Raw genomic sequence first — 25,700 nt, forward strand, 5'->3', positions numbered from 1 at the left:
TAAGCAGAAAGTGAGCATAGCGTCTTATTTTTATTTATTTGGTTTTTAATTTTAATTTTTATTTATTTGAGAAAGAGAGAGAGAGAGCATGCGAGTGGAAGAGGGGCAGAGGGAGAGAATCTTAAGCAGGCTCCTCAGTCAGCACAGAGCCCAACACAGGGCTGGATCCCACAACCCTGAGATCAGGACTTGAGCCAAAATCAGGAGTCTGACACTCAACCAACTGAGCCCCCCAGATGCCCCCCAGCATAGTATCTTAGAAGAGAATCTTGTACTACGTGCCGGGACAGGAGTCCAATAAAAAAGCCAACGAGTCCTCGCTGTGCATTTAGTGGGGAAATGAACTGAATTAAAAACATCTACTCCTTTCTGTTGATGAGATTTTGGAGGAAGAGAAATAAAGTTTTCTAATTAGGTGTTTATAGGAGCAACTCATGATCTCCCATGGCAAGGAATGCTCTAGCTAAATGCAGTGGAGATTTTATGTCTGTGGTAAGGGGATGTCCACACTCTTTTGGACAGGAATCACAAGATGGACAGCAAGTTAGTCTGACACCTCAACTTATTGCAAATTGAAAACAAATGCTCAAAACCAAGAAGGCTCTCGAGGAAACAGCATAGAGAGACCAAGAAGAAATTTACTTCTATTTTTTAGCAAGAAAAGACTTGATTATACTTTTGAGTGATAAGAACTAAATCATTGCAGAATATTTGTAAAATAAGGGAAAAAATGTTCACCATCCTAACGCTACCATATCATTACTTCTGAGCCTTATTTTCTGAAGACTTCATTTTAACTCCCCTTTGATCTTGTCGTTACTCTGCTTAGAATCCTTGAATGGCTTCCTATGGCCTGTAAATAAAGTCCAAATCCCTTAGCCTGGCATGTAAATCCCTTCAAAGCGTGATGCCAACATGACCTATTAATCTAACCTTCCACAGTTCTGCTGAGGAACTCTCTGCTGTGGTCAAACAGTGTTACTCACCGTCTCTGGAATCTACCTTGCTCTTCCCTCTACTTTCCTGGAACATTCTCCCCACTTCCCTTCTCCTGTCTAACTTGTAACTACTGTCTTATAAGGTCCAGCTGAAATCTCATGTCTGCTGGCCTCTCCCTGGCCAGCTTCGCTCAGTGGTCATCCTTCTTTGGAAAGGCTTCAGTAAGTGTTGTCCTTAAAACTTATCAGAGGGCAGCTGCTTTATGTCTTTCATTATTCTCTTCGGCATTTAAGTCAATCTTTATGGGTAAAATTTTTTGTGTGTTTATGTATTGTCTCCATTAGATTACAAGCTCTTTGAAGGTAGAAGCTGGATATTATAGCTTAAAAATTACAAACGCTCAGGGTGCCTGGGTGGCTCAGTCAGTTGAGCGTCCAACTCTTGATTTTGGCTCAGATCATGATCCTAGGGTTGTGGGATGAAGCCCTGCATCAGGCTCCATATGGAGCCTGCTTAAGATTCTCTCTCCCTCTGCTCCCCCCTCCCACTTGTACACACTGTCTCTAAAAATAAAATTAAAAAGTCTCTAAAAAATTACAGGGGCTCCTGGATAGCTTAGTCAGGTGAGTGTCCGACTTCAGGTCAGGTCATGATCTCGCACTTTGCAGTTGGGGAATTCAAGCCCCACATCGGGCTCACTGCTGTCAGCACAGAGCCTGCCTCGGATCCTCTGTCCCTCACTCTCTCTCTCTGCTCCTCACCTGCTCATGCGCTCGCTTTCTCAAAAAAAAAAATGAAACATTAAAAAAAATTTTTTTAATTACAAATGCTCAGTGAAGCATTGCATGAAGGTACAAGTTGGTAACTCCATAATAAATAAGAACAAAGATGCTCATTCCACAGTCAAACAAGTAGCAAACAGCTGCTCGTTTACTATGAGGTTTGAGGTTCTATGCGAAGTATTGCCTTTCAGAGAGGAGACTCCCCCAACTCACCCCACTGTGTGTTCCTCCCCAGCTCTGCTTTATGCAAAGGGAGGGGAAATTGATGATTCAGCATGAGGCATTTTAGCAGCTGTCATTTACACCTTAAGGGTCAGCAGCGTCATGGCGCTCCCCTCACACTTTCCATGGCGCTCCCCTCACACTTTCCATGGCGCTCCCCTCACAGTTTCCGCTCTCCTGTGGTGAGCACACTGCAGCAGCTTCTTCCAGGCAGCGCAAGGCCCTTTCTGCCTCCTGCCTGCTGAGATAATACGCAGAAGAAAGGGTCAAGTTCAGTTTCCCTGAGTGGTCAAGCCTGGCCAAGTCTCTCTGTCCTGTTCCTCTGTCCCTGCAATGGGGCGGGTCTGTTAGCTTGAGGCTGCTGTGTGGAGGCCATCTTAGAGGCAAGCGGGCAGAGGAGAGACAGTCGCACTGTGTCTTCCTGGCCGCCGCCACGTTCTCCAGCCCACGTCCACCAATGCGAGCCACATTCGGGAGTATGGAGGACTTGGCCAACGATTACCAAGTCCTGCTTTGTTTCCCATTTGACTTTTCTTTCCAGCATTGGACCCCTTGGAGGTGTGAGCCACCGGCTTGAGGAAGTCCTATGCCACTGGCCATAATGCAATCGAGCACTGGCAAAATCCCACTTCTAATATAGCTTCTGTTTCAGTCATAGAGTCTTTATAAAGTCTTTGAATAATCTTAAATCTATTCATAAATGAAATAACCTCTGAATTGTTAAAAAGCAATTTAAATTTTTCAAGTAAGAATAGTATGTAATTACATAGAAAATATCCTAGAATATCCTTATTTCAGATCTGTGATTCATCCCTGCCCTCACCCCCATAACAAAAGCCACCCTAGAAATAAAGGTAAACTGGGTCAACGTTAGTCTGGTGCACAATACGATATTGGAGACACAGAAAATTTTGCATTATGTTTGGGGACGCGGGAGCTTGCCAGGCCTGGCCAGCTTTGAAGTAAGAGTACATGGCTGCTCCCGTGGGCTTTGCTTTCAGCCACATGCTGTTTCTGTTACTGTGACATTCTCACCTTACGCCTATGGGATTTCTGTATTGTCATTGGCAAAACTTTATTCTAATTTTGAAAAATTGTCTACAGTTTTCTAAAGCCTCCTAGACTCTGCTGAGGGGCAGGCAGACACCGCTTTAAGGCCGTTGGAACGGAAGGAGAGAGCAGTCACAGGAGGCTTACAGAGCAGCTTGAGCTGCTGGTGCCGATCATGAACTTGCTCAGTCCTACAGCATTGGAAGGAACCCTGCACAGTGGAAGTTGCAGAACAGACCAGAGCCGAAGGGGTCAAAAGGGCCACGAAGTGCAGAATGACTAGGGAAGCCACAGGGCTTCATGTGCAAGGAGCTGGAAGCTATATGCTGTGCGAATGAGCTGGCAACGGCCGTCTGAAGAGAGGGACCAAATACTCCAAAGTCTTAAAGATGAGCAGAGGGACTGTGAGATCTAGAAGGTGCCAAAAGAAGGAAGTGGAAAGTCCCCCCTCTCTGCTGCTCTGTCTCGCAAGCAAACACATCCTGGACGTTGCTCACAGGATGATGTAATGATTGTTGTACTTTTTAACTTCAACACAAGTTGAGTTACACATTCCGGAATAGAATGTTGGCCTCAGTTGGGAAGAATAAACATTACCACAGGCAGTCTCCGAGTGGAAGGGAAGTGTTGATTGTAGGGCTGAGGAGGAGGGGATGGAAAGTCTGTGAGGGCGTTATGGTTGGATGGTTCCTCGTTGGTGGACCAGTGGTCCAGTGATGTTATCAAGCAGCCAATTTCTTTCTCTCTGCTCTGCCTTCTTCACTTGCAGCCTCATCCCAAGCTGACCTCCCACACACAGACAAAACTTGCTACAGTAGTCGCAATCTTCACTTCTGTTTGCACCGCCATCTAGAACAGCCTTGTCCAGTAGAAATATAACGTAAGCCATGGTGTGTGATTTAAAGGATTCTGGTAGTCCTGTTTTTAAAAAAGCAAGAAGAGTGAAATTAATTCCAATAATATATTATATTTAACCTAATAGTTACAAAATCTTATCTCAACATGAAATCATTTGAACATTATTGATAACAGGGGCGTCTGGGTGACTCAGTCGGTGTGGCGGCGGGCTCTTGGTTTCGGCTCAGGTCATGATCTCATAGTTCGTGGGTTCAGGCTTTGCGCTGTCAGCAGGGAGCCTGCTTGGAATTCTCTCTCTCTCCCTCTTTCTCTGCCGCTCCCCTGCTGGCACACGTGTGCGTGCACACACACTCTCTCACTTTCAACGTAAATACATAAACTTAAAAAAATTATTGATAGCATATCTTACATATGTTTTCTTTTATGCTAAGTCTTCAATACTCAGTATGTATTGTACACTTAGAGAACGTCCCAGTCACACTGCTTGCATTTCAAGTGCTCAATTTCCTAAGTAGCCACTGACTACTGTACTGGGCAGGCCAGGTCTAGAAGAAGAGGGAGAGTCCTCCTGTCCCAGTGTTCTTAGCTGGAGTTGACATTCAGTCTGATTGGACTAGGTTAGGCTATTCACCTGTGGCTGTACCCATGACTGTATGCCAGGATTAGGCGAAATGCCTGTAACTATACACCGAAGATTGTAGCCAGAGGAATGGATCGGGCTAATTGGTGAAGCTAGGTCTGCCTGTGGTGAGCAGAATAATGCCCCCCACCCCCACCCCCCAAAGATGTCCATGCCCTAGTTCCTGGAACCTGTGAACATATTAGGTTATATGGCAAAGGGGAAGTGAAGTTGCAGACGGAATTAAGTTTGCTAATGTTGATCTTGAGATGACATTATCGTGCTGCACCCTGTGTAATCACCAAGATCCTGATAAGTGGAAGAGGGAGGCAGAAGAGAGAACCAGAGAGATGGCAGCATGAGCAGGACTCGGCTCTGTGCTGGTGACTTGGGGAAGAGGGGGTGGCCACAAGCCAATGGATGTAGGCTGTTCTAGAAGGTGCCAAAGACAAGAAGCAGATGGCCCCCTAGAGCTTCTAGAAGAAACACACTCCTACCAACACCTTGACTTTAGCCAAGTGGACTTCTGGTTAAGAAAATAAGGGGCGCCCTGGTGGCTCAGTCGGTTGAGCATCCGACTTCGGCTCAGGTCATGATCTCACTGCTCGTGGGTTCGAGCCCCACGTCGGGCTCTGTGCTGACAGCTAGCTCAGCGCCTGGAGCCTGTTTCCGATTCTGTGTCTCCCTCTCTCTCTGACCCTCCCCTGCTCATGCTGTCTCTCTCTCTCAGAAATAAATAAAACATTAAAAAACATTTTTAAATATGTATTGGTTAAGCTACTAAGAAAACTACATCAATGATGTATCCCTGAAGTACTTGGAAAGAATGGAAACCCAATTTTTTAAATGAACATTTTGAAACACAAAGGAGTTTTTAGTTTCAAAAACTTGGTTTTTAAGTGTCAAAATAAAACAAAGAATCTAAAATTCATGCCATAAACAATTGACTGAAAAAGAGAGCAGATGAAGAGCTGGACTGTATTGCTCCCTGGAAGGCCAGACAAGGAATCCTAGGCTGGAGGAAGAGAGTTAAAGAGGCCACAAGAGAATAAGATGCTGCTCACCTCTTAATCTGGTCTTTGCACCTCGTTGCCTCTTTCATGCTCATGAACGAAAGAATTCCATATACATTATGGGACTCCAAGAGTGGACAGGTTTTATGCCCCACTTACTACTGGAACCCTGTGAACCAACAGAGTAGGCTTAGGCAGAAACAGCCTAAGGTAACCTTTCAATTTTTGTCCAGCACCAATAGCCTGTGGTCATGACAATGAGGGTATAGAGTGTGTGGGCAAGGGACCAGAGACCATCGTAAGATATGGACGTCAAGGATGCATGCCCGGAAGACAGATGTGATAACAAGACCACATGGGAAACAGCACATCTCAGGAGCGAGCTGGGTGAGCCCATGATGGAGGACCAGCTGTCACCACCACGTCAAGCCCTGGAACTCGAATCGTCTCTATAGAGGTAGAGAGTGAGGGAAAATATAAAATGACCAAGTTAATTTTATTATTATTTTTTTAATGTTTTATTTATTTTTGAGAGACACACACACACAGCATGAGCAGGGAGGGTCACAAAGAAGAGGGAGACACAGAACCCAAAGACAGGCTCCAGGCTCTGAGCACAGAGCCCGACGCGGGGCTCGAACCCACAAACCATGAGATCATGACCTGAGCCAAGGTCGGTCGCTTAACTGACTCAGCCACCCAGGCGCCCCAAAATGGCCAAGTTGAATCCTGAAATGACTGAAAATATCTACACTTGAGTATTCTGTCTCTTGATATCACAGAGAATGGAGATTCAAGACAGACACAAAATTCACCCCTAATAAATTGCCTCTTGTTGCACATGTCAATTTTGTTACCATATTTATAGTATAAAGATACTGGAAATAAATATTTTTAGGTGCATAAATGATTGGGACTGCTCTGTGCTGTTGTTGAATTGACTCCACTGCTAGTATAAAAAGATACTCTTTCTCTGTCAAGAGTCTTTGCTCTGAAATCTACTTTGTGTGATATTAATACAGACACTCCCCCTTTCTTTTGGTAAATGTTAGCATGATATACCACTTAATATCCTTTCACTGCAAACACCTTTCTAGTTTGAAAGAATTTCAAACTTGGAAGAAGTTGCAAGAATAGAAGAGGGACACCTGGGTGGCTCAGTGAGTTAAGCATCTGATTTCCGCGCTCCGGTCATCGGGTCATAGTGATTTCAAGCCCCACCTGACGTTCTCTGCTGTTAGCGAGAGCCTGCTTCAGATCCTCTGTCTCCCTCGCTCCCTGCTCCTCCCCCCTCCCCCAAAATAAACAAACATCAAAAAACAATAGAGCAGATCTTTAAAAAAAAATAACAAAAAGAACTCCCCAACAGTTTCTCCAGCTTCATTTGGTGTCCTCGCGTGAATGCGATGCCGCAGAAATCTAAAGAACCGCTGGCAGGTTCTAGAGCGCCCTCTCTAGGCAACTCTGGCCTCTACAGGCCTCCACCCTGCAATCTCGCTACCTTTGCCTCCCCAAATTCTCAGTTCTGCCTCCTCAGCTGAGGTTGTGTTTAGATCCCTTCCCCCTATGGTTTGGCCTGAAAACTCTCTCCAGGTAATAAGGAGGGTGACTTGAGGGCTCATCTCATTGGTTTTGCCTTCTCTCGGGGATCACTGTCAAGACACTGTCTGTTGTCCAGCGCCCGAAAACTGGTTTGTTTTTCTTCCATATATTTTCTCCCATGTTTTTAATTGGTTAAGGTAGGATGGGAACTCTGAACTCTGGTTCCATCATAGGAATAAGGGAAAATCTAACGTTTTTACAATTATTTTATTTAATACTTTAATTATCTTATTTCATTTGTTCTTAATGTTTATTTTTTGAGAGGGGGAGGTGCAGAGAGAGAAGGAGATACAGAATCTGAAGCAGGCTCCAGACTCTGAGCTGTCAGCACAGAGCCCGATGCAGGGCTAGAACCCACGAACCATGAGATCATGACCTGAGCTGAAGTCGGACACTTAACCGACCAAGCCACCCAGGCGCCCTAAGAAACCCTAGCTTTTAAACACAAATTCTCCCTCCCCCTATGACCCCAGACCCTGGCAACATCTTTTCTACTTGCTGTCTCTCTGAATTTGCCTTTTTTTTTTTTTTTTTTTTTAATTTCAGAGAGAGAGAGACACTGTGAGCAGGGGAAGGTCAGGGAGAGAGGGAGATACAGAATCTGAAGCAGGATCCAGGCTCTGAGCTAGCTGTCAGCACAGAGCCCGATGTGGGGCTCAAACCCACAAACCGTGATATCATGACCTGAGCTGAAGTCGGATGCTTAACCGACTGAGCCACCCAGGCGCCCCCTGAATTTGCCTTTTTTAGGCACCTCGTAGAAGTGGAATCATACAAGATTTATCCTTTTCTGTATGGCTTACTTCACTTAGCATAATGTTTTCAAGGTCCAACCATGTTGTAGCATAGGTCAGAATTGTATTCCTTTTTAAGGCTGAGTACTAGTCTATATTGTGTGGATACACCACATTTTGTTTCCCTATAAAATGTGTAATGGACACTTGGGTTGCTTCTATCTTTTGGCTAATGTGAATCATGCTAGTTTACAGGTATCTGAGCTCTTGTTTTCAACTATTTTGTGTACAAGCCTAGCAATAAAATGGATGGATCATATGGTAATTCTGTTTGGAGGAACCACCAGGCTGTTTTCCACAGTGGATGCACCATTTTACATTCCAACTAGCAATAAACCAAGGCTCTAATTTCTCCACATCTTTATCAACACTTATGTTCCTTTTTTTTTTTTTTTTTGGATAATAGCCATCCTAATTGGTTTAAAATAGTGTCTTATGGTTTTGATTTGCATTTCCCTAATGACTTAATGATGGTTAGGATCTTTTCATGTGCTAATTGACTCTATCTTCTTTGGAGAAGTACCTATTCAAACCTTTTGCTTACTTTTTTTAAGGTTTTACTTTTTTTTAATTTTTTTTTTAATGTTTTATTTATTTCTAGGAGAGAGAGAGAGAGAGAGAGACAGCGTGAGCAGGGGACGGTCAGAGAGAGAGGGAGTCACAGACTGAAACAGGCTCCAGGCTCTGAGCCGGCAGTCAGCACAGAGCCCGACGCGGGGCTCGAACCCACGAACCGCGAGATCATGACCTAAGCGAAAGTCGGATGCTTAACCGACTAAGCCACCCAGGCGCCTCAAGGTTTTACTTTTTTAAGTAATCTCTACCCCCCACATGGGGCATGAACTCACAACACTGAGCTGGAGTCGCATGCCCCACCAACTGAGACAGCCAGGTGCCTCAACCTTTGTCTATTTTTGAATTTTTTTAAAATTGTTTTTGAGCTGTAGTTCTTTGGTTAATGCCTTATTAAATATATTACTTGCAAATACTTTCTCCCATTCTGTTGATTGTCTTTTCACTCTGTTGATAGTGTTCTTTGATACACAAAAGTTTTTAATTTTAATTTTATGTTGAATTTATATCCTGCAATTTTGCTGAATTTGCCTATCAGTTCTCACAGGGTTGTTGTTGTTGTTGTGTTGCTGCTGCTGCTGTTGTTGTTTTTGGTACAATCTTTAAGGTTTCCTATATCTAAGATGACGTCATCTGTACTCACTGATAATTTTGACTTCTTACTTCCCAACTTGAAAACTTTTTTTTTTCCTTTTTCTTGCCTAATTGCTCTGGCTAGGACTTCTAAGAATATGTTAAATAGAAGTGGTGGAAGTAGGCTTGTTCCTGGTTAAGGGAAAAGGTTTCAGTCTTTCACCATTAAATATAATGTTAGCTGTGGAGTTTCCATTTGTAGCCTTTATTATGTTCAAGAACTTCCTTTTTATTCCCAGTTTGATAGGGTATGTTTTTTTTAAAGCATGAAAGAGTATTGAGTTTTTTCAGTTTTTTCCATCCATTGAGATGATCGTGTGGGCTTTTTTCCCCTCATTCTGTTAATGTGTCTTATAACGATGGTTGTTGAACCATCCTTGAAATCCAGGGATAAATTGCATTTGGTCATAGTGTATGATTCCTTACATATGCTGCTGAATTCAGTTTGCTAGAATTTCATAATACTGTTTAAAGACCATCCTTTTCATTTATCAGTATATCATTCTTCTACATCCTGCAATATATATTACTTTGTATTTTAAAATCTTTTTTAGTTACAAAATCCTTTCTTTTTTCCCAATAAAATCTTACACAAACTCCCAGCATTAAAGCATAGAACAGTAAAGCTTATCTGATGAACACAGATTTACGGAGGCCCAGCGCCCTTATCTACACACTCTCTAGTTCTGCCACGTCTAGCCCATTTCCCACCAGTTACCTTCTAAAGAGACCCCAAAGGGAGTAATTTGAAAGCCCTTGGTATGAACTTGTCATCACTGCATTGTACTCTGTCATATGAGACTTCATAATTTCATTAATCTATGATTTTAATTAATTAATTATTATTTATTTTAGAGAGAGAAAGCACACAGGTGGGGGAGAAGGGCAAAGGGAAAGGGAGAGAAGGGCACCTGGATGACTCGGTCAGTTAAGTGTCTGACTTTGGCTCAGGTCATGATCTTATGGTTCATGAGTTCAAGCCCCATGTCAGTTTCTGTACTGACAGCTCAGAGCCTGGATCCTGCTTCAGATTCTATGTCTCCCTCTCTTTGCCCCTTCCCCACCGGTGCTTGCTCTCTCTCTCTCTCTCTCTCAGAAATAATAAGTGAATAAACTTTAAAAAAGGGGGGGTGAAGGAGAGGGAGAGAGAGAATCTTAAGTAGGCTCCAAGCCCAACTCAGGGCTCAATTCCACGATCCTAGGATCATGACCTGAGCCAACATCAAGAGTCAGATACTCAACCAACTGAGCCACCTGGGCGTCCCTCAATCTATTATTTTTATACATACATATATTATGTATGTATAAAATTTTCAAGATTTTAAGGAAGAAATAGGGGCGCCTGGGCTGACTCACTCAGTAAGCATGCAACTCTTCTTTAAGTTTTATTTATTTATTTTGAGAGAAAGAGAAAACACAAGTGGGAAGGGGCAGAGAGAGGAGAGAGAGAATCCCAAGCAGGTTCTGTACTGTCAGCATAAAGCCCAACACAGGCCTTGAACACACAAACCGTGAGATTGTGATCTGAGCTGAAGTCAAACGTTCAGCTGGCTGAGCCACCCAGGCACCTCATTTTTTGAGGTTTTAAAGAAGAAATAGGGGCACCTGGCTGGCTCACTCAGCGAGCATGCGACTCTTTTTTTTTTTTTTTTTTAAGTTTATTTATTATAAGAGAGAGAAAGAGGAAGAGCAGGGGAGGGTCAGAGAGAGGGAGAGAGAGAAAATTCCAAGCAGGAATTTTCCACTGAGAGTCTGGAGGCTGATGTAGGGCTTAAACTCATGAATTGTGAAATCATAACCTGAGCCGAAACCAAGAGTCAGATGCTTAACCAGCTGAGCCACCCAGGTACCCTGAGCATGTAACTCCTGATCTCAGAGTCGTGAGTTCAAGCCCCACATTGGGCATGGAGTTTACTTAATTTAAAAAAATGTTTTAAAAAAATGTTTAAAATGGGGCGCCTGGGTGGCTTAGTCGGTTGAGCGTCTGACTTTCGCTTANTTTAAAAATAAATAAGTAAACAAAAGTCTGTTTAAAAATATCTAAGAACTAAAACTATCATAGATAAATAATTGTTCACATCCTTAATCTTTTACCTTTAGGGTAAATTCCCCACAAAAGGAATACTGGGACAAATGTCAAAAAAGTTTTTAAAATTTTATTTTAAAATTTTATTTTAACTCCAATATAGTTACATACAGTGTCAGTACAATTTTGGGTGTGCAATGTAGTGACCCTACAATTCTATACATTACTCAGTATTCATCAAGATAAATGTATTCTTGGGGCACCTGGGTGGCTCAGTTGGTTAAGCATCAGACTTCAGCTCAGGTCATTATTTCACGGTTCATGGGTTTGAGCCCTGCCTTGGCCTCTGTGCTGACAGCTCAGAGCCTGGAACCTGCTTTGGGTTCTGTGACTTCCTCTCTCTCTGCCCCTCCCCCTGCTCATGCTCTGTCTCTCAAAAAATAAACCTTAAAAAGATACATGTACTCTTAATCCCCTCCACCTATTTCACTCATTCCCCTGCCTACCTTCCCTCTGATAACCATCAGTTTATAGTTAAACCATCTTTATAGTTAAGAGTCTATTTTGGGTGGGGAGGGGCATCTGAGTGGCTTAATCAGTTACGCATCTGACTCTTAATTTCAGCTCAGGTCATGATCTCATGGTTTGTGAGTTTGAGCCCCAAGTTGGGCTCTGCACAGAGCCCTCATTCCCCTTTAATATTTCCCTGTAGTGACTCTTACACAGCAAATAAGAACTCAAACACGGAAAACAAAAATGTTCATCCAGGATCATAAATAATTTGAAAAGTAAGAAATAATCTACATAGTCAGCACTTGGGGAATGATTATATAAACGTGACAGGTTCGCTCAGTAGAATATTAAATTGTCTTAAAGGACTGGCAGCCAGGAGGTCTAGTCAGCTGTGGGACAAACAAAGCAGGTTCCGGAAGGTTAGCAACTTTCCTTTCAGCTTGTTTGGGCAACACTGGCTCTTTCGTTTCTCATGCATTACAAAGCTGAAAGCTCTGGAATCCAGGGACTTGTTTATAATCAAACAATGGACTTACTAAGCTTTTAAAAATTAATTAGAAGATGAAAAGCGTGTATTGCGGTAAGAGAATATAGCATCGATGTATCACCGTTTCTAACACCATTCCCAGCCAAAGTAGGTGCTAATAATTATTATCGTGGTCATAACTAGTATTTTCTTTAGTGCGGACTATTGGGGGCTTTGCTAATAATTCTTTATGGTATCTCATTTGATGCATTTTGCAAGTCCTGCCCATGCACGGTGTTGCAATTTGTTTTCCTCCTAGGCATCATTCCTGCCAGGGAGATGATGCTGAGGGGTGGTGCCTTGTGAGTTACAGCCCGGGCATCCCAGCAGCCAGGACCCGGGGTTTACTGCGCTTTAAGAGAAGCAGTGCGCGGGCTAAAAGGGGAAGCTGGGCTTGCAGAGTCAACGACCTGCTCCCCCACCCAGGCCAAGCTCCCCGGACACCAAAACACAGGGGGCCATGGGGTCTTCCATGCAGCTCGGAGGAGCCGCGCTGGTCCTTCCCGCCCGGCGCCGCCACATCCGCCCCGCGGTGGCCGCTGCAGGTGCGGCTGAGCCCGAAGTGCAGTCCCAGTGGGGGCCGGAAGGCCAGGTGGGCCCGGTGTGTGGCTCAGCGAACTTGGACAACAGAAATCCCTGGGAAGCAAAGAAGGTGCAAATTGTTCGGCTGGAACTGGCCTTTCGCGAGCCCTCTTTCCCTCCTGTGCCCGCAGACCTGCGGCTTCCAGTCGTGCGGATTCACCCTCGGTTTGCCCCCTTTCAAGCCAAACAAGGACACGGGAGAATTCTGGCTTCTCAGTCACACTTCAAGGGTGTGGTGGAGTCAGTCTCTGCGTGGCTCAGGCTTAGGAACACCCCAGCCCAGCCCGCCCTGCGTAGGAACTCGAAATCGCAGGCATTCTCTCTTACTCCATCTCATTTCTCTCACATTTTTACATTTTAATTTTTCTCATGAAAAAAGAAACACACACATCACATAGTCTAAAAAGTAAACGCCAGTAGAATTTGAGACTTAAAAAAAAATGCTTACTTATTTAAGTAATCTCTACACTCAATGTGGGGCTCAAACTCCTCCTGACCCTGAGATCAAAAGTCACATGTTCTACCTGTTGAGCCAGCCCAAGCCAGCCTGGCGCCCCAACACTTCTAGAATTTGAAAGGAAAGAAGAGTCCTTGCTGCATTCCTTTGGCTTCTAATCCTCCTCTTTTCAGTTTTTTTTTTTTTTTTTTCCTTCTTCTTCTGGTATTTACTCTGCGTTTACTCTGCGTTTCTAAACTGCAAGCCTGCTCAGAGATCATCTCCATGTTTCTGTGTTAGATCCGGACTATTGCTTTTCTAGGATGGCAGATAAAGACCTGAGGGCTCCCCCCCACTGCCTCCCACCCGCGCCCCCTCCTCCCTCTCTCAGATTGTGATCACATCGATGTTCAGGGTTTCCCCGATTGTGACCTTTATTCACAGCAGAGGCAAAGTCCCGCCCTCCGTGCTCCGTGCCCTCTCCACTCACTTTGTCCTTGTGGGTTTAAGCCCTTTTTCCTTCCTTCTGCGCCACTTCAGTGCATCCAGGGGAGTCATTCTCGTTTTTACCAGAAGTCATCTTCAGTCTCCAGCCAGCCTTCTTGCCTCCAAAGCCACAACTTGTGCCCATTCTTTGGTCTGTGAGCTGATAAAAGAAAAGCTTGAGTCATTTCCCTTCCCAAGGGTCCTTGCATCATTTTACTAGGAAAACACTGGATGAGNCTCGGTCAGACGGAATTTCAGGCTGCCAAGAGAGAAGTTTGGGGACCTGGGCACTTGTTCTGGATGTTTGGGGCCAGCAGGGGACTCCTTAAGCCATGAAGGGGTTAAGAGTCAGCCAGCGGGAATAGGGGGGGTGGGCAGAGAGTAGCACAAAGGAATCCAGGCCTCCTAAGGAAGGCTAGTTGGCTGGGGCTGGCTAGTCGCCTTCATGACTTGCTAAATATAACTGTTAAGGAATCTGCAGTCCCTTGGGGTCATTCTTATAGGAGGAGCAAGGCAAGGAAATAAGTGGTTGTTTGCAGGTCCAGGTCAAAGGTACCCTGGAGAAAGCACCCTGGCCACATTCTTCTGCAGTCCGGTCTCGGCATTCTGTGTCACCGTCGTGTTCAGGTTTCTGGCTGAGACGTCTCGGAAGCATGCCTGTCCTGGCCTGCCGCACGATAAAGATCCCTGCTGTCCTTGGATAACTTTGATTGAGGGCCTGCATTCTCCTCCATCCCTTATCTGAAGAACATTCCTGACTAACGCAGGACAGATTCCGAAGGAGTGCTGATGTGGACAGAGGTCTCTGCTGACTGCGCCCGGGGCTGGCCTGGCCTCTGGGGCAGGGGGCACAGCAAGTCTTGCCTCCTGAGGGGGGCTCCAGGAAGGGCCGCGTCGTCACCTGCAGGGACATTTGGGAGGACCTGCTGGCACATTCTCGTGTCCTGTGCCCCTGTTTATTTACAGAGGCAGCCACAGGCCCCTGTCACTTGTGCAATGTTCAGTGAAAGAGCCGAGCATGGACTCTGTCAACTGGAAACTTGTGTTCTCTGTTAAAAAATAACAACAGAAAGCAAAGCTGTTGGGGCCAGGGCACAGTGAACAGAGAGCTGGCTCCAGAGACCAGTTATATTTCACAAGAAAGAAAAAAATCCCGTCCCTATCTTTGGAGAGAGCTTTTTGTACTCTCAGAAGAGGTCTTAGTAAAATACTCTTCCCTTTTATGCTGGACACATTGGTTCTGTTTATGAAAGCAAGCAGACATTTTTCCTAACCATGTGTTTTATGGGAGAGGATTGTTCCCACATATACGCATATGAGTGTGTGCGTGTGTGCACACACACACACACACACACACTCATCTGGAAGTATAGCCCTACGCTCTTTGCAAATACAGCCTGTATGGGGCTGACTTAGGTTCTGATGCCTTTGTTCCTGTCACTGTGTTAATTTGCTTCCCTGCTGTTTCAGCTGCTTTGCTGTGGCCTCAAATCACAAGGCACTGCTGGCTGTTCAAAAAGGTCTGTCCATGGGGTATCTGGGTGGCTCAGTCAGTTAAGCGTCCTATGTCAGCTCAGATCATGATCTCGCAGTTTGTGAGTTTGAGCCCTGCACTGGGCTCTGGGCTGACAGCTCAGAGCCTGGAGCCTGCTTCAGATTCTGTGTCTCCCTCTCTCTCTGTCCCGCCCCCACTTACACTGTCTCTCTCTGTCTCTCAAAAATAAACATTTTTAAAACAAGTCTGTCCCCTCTATTTTCATATTGGTGCCCTTCCCGGCAAAGGGCCAGAGGTTTCTTCTTTGACCGTCACCTCCTCAGACGCATCATGAGATTAAGCTGATTAAGTAAATCAAATCAGAGCCACCAGCTCCCAAGAACAGGGCTTCTCAAAGTCCGACATACACATGAAATGCTTGAACATCTTGTTATAAATGCAGTCCCGTGGCTTGGGTGGGGGGTAGGTGCCTGAGAACCAGCACGTGTAGCTAGATTCTAGAGAATACCAGCGCTGCAGTCAGAATGGCGCCCTGAGTAGCCAGGCCCCAGGGGATGTTGCTATAGAAACATAGAACGATCCAGGCGCACCGAGGACTTTGTCCGCCACCTTCCCCCGGACTCCCCAGATTTATAATACTCCTCTTCCTCTCCTCAGACTTTGGTTCTCCCAGCCGTCCTGATGATACTGGTCTATAACCCTGTCCTCATACTATTCAAGAACAAGGTGACAGTGTGCACACTGCCTTCCTCCTGCTTCCCCTGAATGCTTACCGAATCTCTGATGATGATATTAGCCTCTCCCTCAACTCTGTGGCAGGTACTATGCTAATTAGGCACTCCATGCCCATTCACTGTCCCAAGTGCGATATATGATCGTCACACTAGCGATCCAGTCAAGAACACCAAGGCTCTGAGAAGTCAAGTAACGTGCCAAAGATCGCATAGCCAATGGGTGATGGGGCTGGAGGTCCTCATCACGGCGCTGTGCTGCTGCCCCACTAGTGACAGGGGGCACAAAAGCCATGAGGGATCTGAAGAATGGGGCACCTTCATGGACTCGGCCCGCAGCTCTGGACCCTGTGCCTCATTCCCCCAAATGTAGGACTCTACCCTTACCACACAGGACTCCCTGCTTCTGGGGCCCTGGAGCCGGGGTCTCCCTGGAGCACTGCCATGTGGGTCTGAAGATGAGTGGAGCGGTGTTGTCTATCCATGCTGCAGGGAGAAGACAGAAGGAGCAGTAATCTTCAGGTCATGAGGCTTTGGAACGAACACGAACACGTCACGAAGGGAACATGAGCTTATCTCCTAAGGTGGTCCTTAGATAACCTTTGCTTCCACTTTCAGCTCCCAGTCAGACCTGACATTACTTTGTCGTCGGTGTTTTTCCCTGCAGACTAAGAGTCAGAGAAGCATCTATTTGCTCTGGAATCTTTTACACTCAACTGTCTATTGCAGTGATCAAAACGGGGGACACGTGCCCCCATCTCCAAACATAGCAAAGGTGCAGTAAGCCGTTGTTATCTTGCACGCACACGCACATACACGCACCTGTATGCCCATGAACACACACACGCGCATAGGCACACACACGCTTGATTTGCTAAGCAAATACAGGTCTTGAGGGTAGGGGTGGAAATATGTACCCACTTGTGAAAACAGCCTTGAAAAGAATTTGGGGAGAATCCGTCTTCCTGAATCTGCTTCCTTGTCATCAACGTGAGTCCTGAGCCACCTCTCACTTGGTTAAACTCACTGGACTGTTGTTCTCAGCGGAGCTCATCTTCGTTCTGCATTCTTGTTCCACCGCAGCACGGACTGAGCTCTCCTCAGGGCGCCCGGGGAGGGAGACCCGGCAGCTCTTGGAAATAAACCATCCCAGACCCTCCATCTTTACTTCAGATGCCCCCTTCATTACCTCACCTTAATAAAAAGCCGACTTTATCTACAGGCCGATGCCATCCTCCCTGCCCCGCGCCGCGGCATCCCAACACATACCTCCTGTCTCCCGCCTTCCCCATTCCAAGCTGACAGGCCACGAAGTGCCTCTCTTTGTCCCTCCTTCTCAGTGCCCTTTCCTGACTCTGTCTTCTCTCGTCAACTCTCAGCGAGCCCTGTGCAAGTCCACACCATTCCACCTTTCCCAATCCTTCCCGTCTACCATTGCCTTGGACGGCCTTCACATGTCCTAGTTTCTCCCTCCTCCCCCTTCTAGAAACATCCATAGATATCTTCTTATTTTTTTTTAAGTTTATCTATTTATTTTGAGAGAGACAGAGGCAGTGTGAATGGGGAAGGGGCAGAGAAAGAGGGAGAGAGAATCCGAAGCAATCTCCACGCTCTCGGCCCAGAGGCTGACACGGGGCTCAAACTTACAACACTGAAAGATCAGGACGTAAGCTGAAACCAAGAGCTGGACGCTTAACGGACTGAGCCACCCAGGTGCCCCTAGATATCTTCTTCTAACAGTTCCTCGGCCTTCTCTGGCCCAGAGACCTTTATCTCCACTAATTTTGGGTCATCAGGACACAAAAGAGATCATCCCCCGGACCCGCTCCAGGCCCACACTCCAGAGTCCGGACATTCTCTTTTCGGCTCCATAGGATCTCACTTCCCTTGTTCCTACTGAACCAATGATCCTATCACGTCCCTTCGCACTCTTTTCTGAGTGTCGTCCTGGCTTTAGCTGTGTCCTCCTCACCCAGACCAGGACGTCCCACGTTCAAGGTGCACAATCCCCTGGTGGGGGATGGGGGAGCCCCGTTCCTGGCCTCAAGGACTTCTGTAAGCTTCTCCCTGAAGCGTTCCTTCCGTGTTTCTCTTTCACAAACTCCAAGGGTCCCTACGCTGTGTAACCTGTGCCTTCCATTTTCTCTCTTCTGCTACAAGGCCACCAACTGAGGAGGCTGGTTGCTGGTTTTACTTCTAGTTGCTATTAATTAATTAAAGTTTATTTATTTAGAGAGAGAGAGTGGGGGAGAGGTGGGGGGGCAGACAGAGAATCCCAAGCAGACTCCACATCGGCAGCACGGAGCCCAATGTGGGGCTCAAACTCACGAACAGTGAGATCATGACCTGAGCTGAAACCAAGAGTTGGACACTTAACCCACTAAGCCACCCAGGCATCCTAGTTCCTATTATTTATCATCAAGGAAGACTTCAGTGGCCTTTGGCAGTGTTTGAGTCACCTCTGACTTCTCATACCCCACACAGAGCCCTCCGAGGCTCTTATTCCACTCCCCGAGGCCCAGCTTATCTCTGTCCCCTGCTCTCTCTCCTGAGATCCTTCTTTACTGACAACACTGGGATTATCTGAATTAAGGAGTTTCCTCACTGTCTTTCCACTCCCTGTCAGCCTTGTCTTCATTAGAACATTTATTGTTGTCAGCTTGGAACACTGTACTAAGCTCCTAACTGCACAACCTCATCCTTTCCTCCTTCCCAACCCACTGTTGGGTTTATTATCCCAAAGACCACATTCCTCTCTTGCGTAAAAATCTTCAGGTTTCCCTGTTGCTGCTAAGTTATTTGACCTGCCAGGCATGGCTGTTTTCCACACATACTCTGTCCTGTCTGACACTAAATCTTTGCTCATGTTATTTTCTCTCTCTTGAGGACCTTCTCTCCCTCATTGCCACATGATGGAATCTTAGCTTACCTTAGAGGCAAGCTCAAAAGCCATCGCCAACAAGACATTGTCCCTAAACCCTCCTGCTAGAAGAGATCTCTCCCACCTTTGCTTTCTTACAGCTCTTGAATCCTCTCACAACATGTATAACCTTCCACCCTGTATTATGGTTGACAGACAAAACTGAGCTTCTTAAGGGTAAAGCTTCCTACCAACAGCATGGCAGGGACACGCCATGTTGGGCTATTCAGGTTGTTTTATCAAAAATGGCAGGAACATAGCTAACACGGGCCAAAAAAGGGAAATTATTAGGTAAACACACATAGCTGATCACACAGCAGTGGGAAGTACAGGGAAACAGCTGGGCCTCAGAGACTACTAGAACGAACTAGAAACATGAATTCAATAGCACGCATACTCTCTGTCTTTGGTTCCCTCCACCCATTGGAGCCATTCTCCATGCAATAGTGCCATAAAAAGTCAATCACCAGTTAGGGTGGTTCTTTGTCATTTTAACCATGTACCTTATTCTTACCTATTCATTAAAATAGGATTTTTAATAGTTTCACTTGGTCAGTCTAACCAATCAGAATATATATTTGCAGGAAACTGATTCTTCCTTAAGGAAGTCTTTAAAATCAAATATGCCTCTAATCCAGATAGGCCTTACCTCAAACTAAAATGGGTCTATGAAATGTCCAGGTGTATGTATGTATATATATATATACACACACAAATACAAATATATATAAATATATGACTCTCAACAACAATAACAAAATGGCATCAAGCCCATCTATAGCTTTTTATTATTGTACAAATTCCTCTGTGTTTTGATCAATTTCTTCCCCTCCACTTTCACCAACATCCTATACCTTGATTCCCAGCATTTGTGGATTTGCTCTACGGAGAGAATCTTTGTTTCCTTTGACCGTGTTGGTCGTTATTCATTGTGAAGAATTTTAGACATATTCCTGAAGATGGGCTTTTCTCCGCAAGGACCACTTATCAAGTACATATTTCATTTGTTGATCTTTTCTCGGCTCTACAAGGGTGCACAAAGGTGTATGAAATTCATTCAACAACTCTTTATGAAAAGTCTGTTGCGCCAGGCCATTATTCAAGGTGCTAGCAGTGCTATAGAGTTCCCACCCTTGAGGGACTCTGTTCGTTGAGAAAGAACCCAGCGGATAAGGTGGTAAAAAGAACCAGGATCCCTACTCCCAAGGGATATGCTGTTTTGCTAACTACCAGGGTTTTTCTTTTGCTGAATGGTGTATGCAAACTGATTAAAGGCTGACTTTTTTAAAAAATGTTTGTTTATTAATTTATTTTTGAGAGAGGGAGCAGAGAGAGAGGGAGACAGAGAATCCTAGGCAGGCCCTGAGCTGTCAGTGCAGAGCCCAGCTTAGGGCTCAAACTCATGAACCGTGAGATCATGACCTGAGCCAAAATCAAGAGTCGGACCCTAACCAACTGAGCCACCCAGGTGTCACTAAAGGCTGACTTTCTTAAGAAAGAGAACTTTTAACATTGAGTGGGAGGTGGGATGCCTACGTGGCTCGGTAAGTTAAGTGTCTGACTTCAGCTCAGGTCATGAACTTGTGCCCACATTGGGCTCTGTGCTGGCAGCTCAGAGCCTGGAGCCTGCTTTGTATTCTGTGTCTCCCTCTCTCTCTGGCCTCCCCTACTCTCTCTCTCCCTCTCTCAAAAATAAAAATAAATAAACATTAAAAAAAAGTTGGGTGGGAGAAAAGAAAGAAGAGAAAGAGGCAGCTGGTAGAGGTGGGCTCTTTGGTAGGAAGAGAGAAAATGTCTGATGGGCTAATGGATTAAATTTCTGCTTGGTGATATATATGGGATGTGACCTCTCTTTCATAGACTCTAAAGAATTCTTCACTAGAACACCGATTTTCTTATTAATGTGTTGTACTATTAGCTGTGTTTTGGAGGATATGACATAGTGGTGAGTAGGGCCTCAGAGTGAATGTAAAGTGAGAGCCAAGGCTCCCCATGGGAGGCCCGGCCCATCTGGGTTACATCTTGGGGAGCCTCATCTTGCATATTTGATATAAGTTAAAGATTCCAGCTGCATTTTAGATTGTCGTTGCTAAGAAGACAACTTACCATTTATGCCAAACATTTGGATTTTTGTGTAAGAGGGAAGATACTTCTGGCATGAGCCACAATGGTTCTTGGCATCAGTTAAGTTTCTTTTGTTCCAAGGCAATCAAGGCCAATTAAGAAAAAAAGAAAAAAAAAAAAAGAGGAGGATGTGGAGGAAGGGATTGGTGGTAGAATGTATTAGAAGCATGAGGGGATGGGGTGCCTGGGTGGCTCAGTCGGTTAATTGCCTGACTCTCAGTTTCGGTTTTGGCTCAGGTCATGATCTCACAGTTTTGTGCGTTTGAGCCCTGCATCCAGCTCTGTGCTGACAGCACAGAATCTGCTTGGGATTCTCTCCCTCTCCCTCTGCACCTCCCTGACTCGTGCTGTCTCTGTTTCTCTCAAAGTATATAAACTTAAAAAAGAAGTACGAGGGAGAGTTCGCACCTAGGAAGAGCTTGCCAGCTTGGTCTTGAGACAGATGGGGGAGACAGGGACGTTCTGGAGCTGCTGCTGTCATGTGTTTTAGCCCTGTTTACTTGTCATCTCTGTTCATGTTATTAATGTCCCGTAAGAGAATCTAATTAGCACAGCTGGAGTCAAGGGTCTCAACTATGTGTGGCGAATCATTTGAGTTAGACAGCCTTCTCTCAAAACTAGATGGAAATGGTATAATCTTGGATGCTTCTACTGTGTGTCCTTCTTTTGGTTTAATTGAGCATGTTGAATTATTCCATCTCTCTAATACACACAAATTTGGAAGTTATATACACTCTGCTTCTATTCTTTTGGTGATTCCCCTAGAAATTCCAACCTGCACCAAAGTCTAACTTAATCAACATCTTTCCTCTCCTCTCAAGCAATACAAAAACCTTAGAATACTTAATTCCATTCCTCCTTACCCTACTTATAAGCTGCTTTTTTCATATATGTTAAGTCAACTTTTTTTTAATGATTATTTATTTTGAGAGAGAGAGCACGTGCTTGCAAGAGAGCAGGGGCGGTGAACAGAGAGCGAGAGAGAGAATCCCAAGCCAGCTCTGCATTGTCAGTGCACAGCCCGATGCAGAGCTCAAACTCGCACACCAGGAGATCATGACCTGAGCTCAAAATCAAGAGTCTGACGCTCATTTGACTGAGCCACCCGCACGTCCCATTAGGTCAACTTTTAACACACAACCAAAACATATTACAACTTTATATTCTCAGTGGTCATTTGAGTCTGCCACTTGCTTTGCTCTTCACTCATTGTGTGTCTCCAATATTCCATGTAGGATCTTTTTGTTTCTCCTGCCTCAAGTATTTTCTTTAGCATTTCCTTTAGGAGCTTTTGTTAGTGATGAACTAGCAACTTTTATTTCTCTGCAATATTTATTTTGTCATTCTTGAAAGACTTTTTTTCCCCCACTAGACAGAAAAACTCTAGGCTGGCAAATTAATTCTCTCAGTGCACTGAAGCTATGTCACTGTTTTCTTGCTTCCATTGTTTGTTGTTGAAAATATGCTGTCAGTTGAGCTGCTATCCCTTTAAAGACAATCTTCTCTCTCTCTCTTTTTCTGGCTGCTTTTAATATTTTTCTCTTTATCTTTAGTTTTCTGCAACTTCACCATGATATGCCTAAGTATGTTTTACTTTATCTTGTTTGGGACTTAATGGGTTTCCCAACTCTCTGGATAAGTGTCTAGCAATTCTGAAAATGTTCAGTTATTATGAAATTAAATATTGCCTCATTCTTTCTCTCCCTTTTTCTAGAATTCCTATTTCACATTATCTTGTGTGTCTTTCAAACCCTCTTTCCCATTTTTCATCTTTTGATTCTGTGTTGCATTTAGAAAAAATTATTTTGCTGCTTCACTGTTTCTCGAATTGTGTTTAATCTATACCCTGAGTTTTTAATTTTTTTTTTTTTTTTTTTAACTGTTTAAGTCCATGTAACAGTTGGTCTCATGGAGGAGAACACTGGAATAGGTTAGACTTTCTTGCTATAGCAAGCTCAAATTGCGTCAGACGACTTCGATCATCTGACACAGAGTGTTGCTTGCAACTGAGTTTTTAATTTTGATAAACTTAAAGTTAGGTATTTTTTAAATCCACTGACTCTCTATAGTAACTTATAACTGCTGATTCAATAACCTAACATCTATATGGGTCTTTTTGTGGCTCTTTGTTATTTCCGTTGGTTTCTTTGTGTGCTTGAATACTTTTGATTATATGCTGCTCACTGCCCTTAGGAAATATTTGTGGATGGTTCAGTTAGTTAAGCATCCGACTCTTGATTTAGGCTCAGGTCATGATCTCACAGAGGCCCACATCAGGCTCTGCACAGACAGTGTGGATCCTGCTTGGGATTCTGTTTCTCCCTCTCTCTGTGCCTCCCCTACTTGTGTGTGTGCTCTATAAACAAACAAACAAACAAATAAATATTAAAACAAACAACAAGAAAATCATTTGTGGCAATGTTCTGTGGCCTAAGATGAAGGTAAGGAATTTGAATTTGTTTCTTTTAAGCACGTAGGTACTTTTCTGTCCACTATCACTTTAAACTTCATTTAGGGTTTAAGGTTTCTGAGACCACTCAAGTCTTTTGAATCCACAGGAGTAACTACCTGTAGTTATAACTTCTCTTGTGGATTTTGGCTTTCTCCCTTGCTCCTTCTGGCCCAGTTAAATCTCCTCACACTCCCCAGATGTGAAAGCAGGAAGGTAGTTTCACTATTGAGAGCCCCTCTTAATGTGAAGGCTTGCACTAAACCTTTATGTTTAGAGGACCCTGGACCTAGCATCTGCCCCTGTCACACCAAGAGTCTGTGAAAACCCTTGCTCAGGGTCTCAGGCCAAATTGGCAAATACCATCAGGACAAAAGTAATTCCGAGTGCCCTGCTTACCTCTGAAGTTTTGCTTTCTCTTAGCTTTCGGCCTGATATTTCTTTTCCATCTCATCAGTAATGTGATGCTTTTATGAAGACCTTAAAACATTTTTACTCATTATTTTTAGATGCTCTTAGCCAAAGTTTTTCTCCTAATAACCTGACTTACAGTATCTGCTCACAGAGAGGGAATGCGCCTCAGGCCCTCAGTTGATTTCGCTCCTCTCTCAGAAGTGAACACTGCATCCTCTACGGTGAGGCAAGGGCATCCATCCACTCTGTGTCAGTCAAATGTTTAATGAACTTTGGAAAACTAGAGTTTTACAACTGTCTTGAGGCAAATAATCCTAAAAGGAATTGGAGATTGTCAGAAATTCCACTCTGGAATCTCTTACGGCTTCTTCCATCCTGTACCCAAAGCACTCACTCCTCATCTAAAGCCCTCTCTTGGGAAGAGAAGGTAGGCTGCCTGCTATAGTCCGTTCCCTGTGGTCTCTGGCTTTCAGCATGGTGAATATGCTGAGTGTCTACCACAGTTTATTCCTCCTGCATGGAATCTGCCTGAAGGAAGATGGACACAAGCACCTCACAGTCAAGTCCTGTCCTTGTCTGATTTTGGAACCTGTGATATCCATACAGAGCCCACGTGGGATAGAGAAGCAAGATAGATGGTAGGGAAGATCTTCTGGAGGAAATGGAGAATTTGGTTGTTTTGTTCTTAGCGTTCAAATGCTCTTTCCTATCTCACCAGAACATTTTCAATAGGCTAATAATTTCTCATTATTGTGTTGAATTACCTCATTTTGGGTGGGGGGGGGATGCTAAAAAATTAGTGCCACATCAAGATTGGTATTAGATTACCCATGGAAAGCTGACCATAATTACTTTACTCTTTTGTTTGCCTGCTTGGCCTCTGTTGCGGTTCGGGTTTGCAATATTTGATGAAGACATTAATATTAGGTGCCCAAGAGAAGGAGCCCAATGAAGAGGTTAGTAACTTCCATTTAAATAGCACAAGGGAATGAAACCTTAGCTAGGGAGATTTTGAAATCAGATGTTGCTTAAAGAGAAGATAGATATGATCATCATTTATAGCTACAGAACCAGGTTTAACAAGCATTTATACATAGGACCTATTATATATATATATATATATATATACACATTATGTATATATATATACATAGGACCTAGAATANTAAATGTTTATTTATTTTGAGAGAGAGAGAGAGAGAGGGAGAGAGCAGGGAAGAGGCAGAGAGAGAGGGAAAGAGAGAATCCCAAGCAGACACTATGCTGTTAGTGCAGAGCTCAATTTGGTGCTCAGTCCCATGAACTGTGAGATCATGACCTGATCCGCAATCAAGAGTTGGACACCTAACCAACCGAGCCACCCGGGCGCCCCCAGGCTAGGTATTTTTAAAACGACAATCCATTAAATTCAGAACAAAAGAATTATGCCCCTTCTTTGATGTTGAGCAGAGAGATGAGAACAAAGTAAACTATTTTAGGATTAAGGAAGGAAGAAATGTTCTCACTAGACATTATCCCATGTAGGGGAAAATATTTCAGGAATATTTCCTGGAGGCTCAAGGGCACAGTTTAAAACTTAGGTTTGACTGATACACTACTCAGTTAAGCCTTTGGTTTCTCTAAAGAATGTTGTTAAGAGTCCTGGGCATAAGAGATTTATATTTTCTCTGTATTAGTTCATCTTACATGTTAACTTTAAGGAAAGTATGTGCAATGTGTGGGATCTGTGAAACCCATAATTCATGTATTGAAGATTCTCAGCACACAGTGCAAAATGTGGTATGTAGCTCCACTAAGGAAGAGGGCTCCAGGTGTCTATATGGGGTGGCTTTTCCACCAGGAACAGCGCCCTACTTATTTCTCTTTGATGGCGTATATTATACACTATGTTCCTCTCTAGCTATTTGTGTGTG

General features: G+C 44.4%; 2 long non-coding RNA genes and 1 other non-coding gene across 7 annotated transcripts; all 3 read right to left on the reverse strand.

Annotated features, from left to right (window-relative positions):
* Positions 1–8,447, reverse strand: LOC144238944 (uncharacterized). The gene is made up of 2 exons (XR_013337265.1): positions 5,535–8,447; positions 1–3,911 (listed from the first exon to the last, which is right to left on the reverse strand). It is a non-coding gene; the product is annotated as an uncharacterized LOC144238944 (long non-coding RNA).
* Positions 8,448–11,221: 2,774 nt separating this feature from the next.
* LOC144238952 (uncharacterized) lies at positions 11,222–17,220 on the reverse strand. 5 transcript variants are annotated; one of them, XR_013337268.1, is made up of 5 exons: positions 16,802–17,220; positions 16,268–16,366; positions 14,211–14,555; positions 13,659–13,814; positions 11,222–12,786 (listed from the first exon to the last, which is right to left on the reverse strand). It is a non-coding gene; the product is annotated as an uncharacterized LOC144238952 (long non-coding RNA). The 5 variants fall into 5 exon arrangements; XR_013337267.1 differs by lacking the exon at positions 14,211–14,555 and having other exon boundaries at positions 16,802–17,012; positions 17,150–17,164; XR_013337266.1 differs by lacking the exon at positions 14,211–14,555 and having other exon boundaries at positions 16,802–17,058.
* A 5,582-nt stretch (positions 17,221–22,802) lies between these two features.
* On the reverse strand, positions 22,803–22,926 carry LOC144239467 (small nucleolar RNA SNORA28). The gene has a single exon (XR_013337440.1). It is a non-coding gene; the product is annotated as a small nucleolar RNA SNORA28 (small nucleolar RNA).
* Between the last annotated feature and the right edge of the window lie 2,774 nt (positions 22,927–25,700).

Source organism: Crocuta crocuta, unplaced genomic scaffold (genome assembly GCF_008692635.1).
Source record: "Crocuta crocuta isolate KB4526 unplaced genomic scaffold, BGI_CrCroc_1.0 scaffold140, whole genome shotgun sequence".
Lineage (NCBI taxonomy): Eukaryota > Metazoa > Chordata > Mammalia > Carnivora > Hyaenidae > Crocuta > Crocuta crocuta.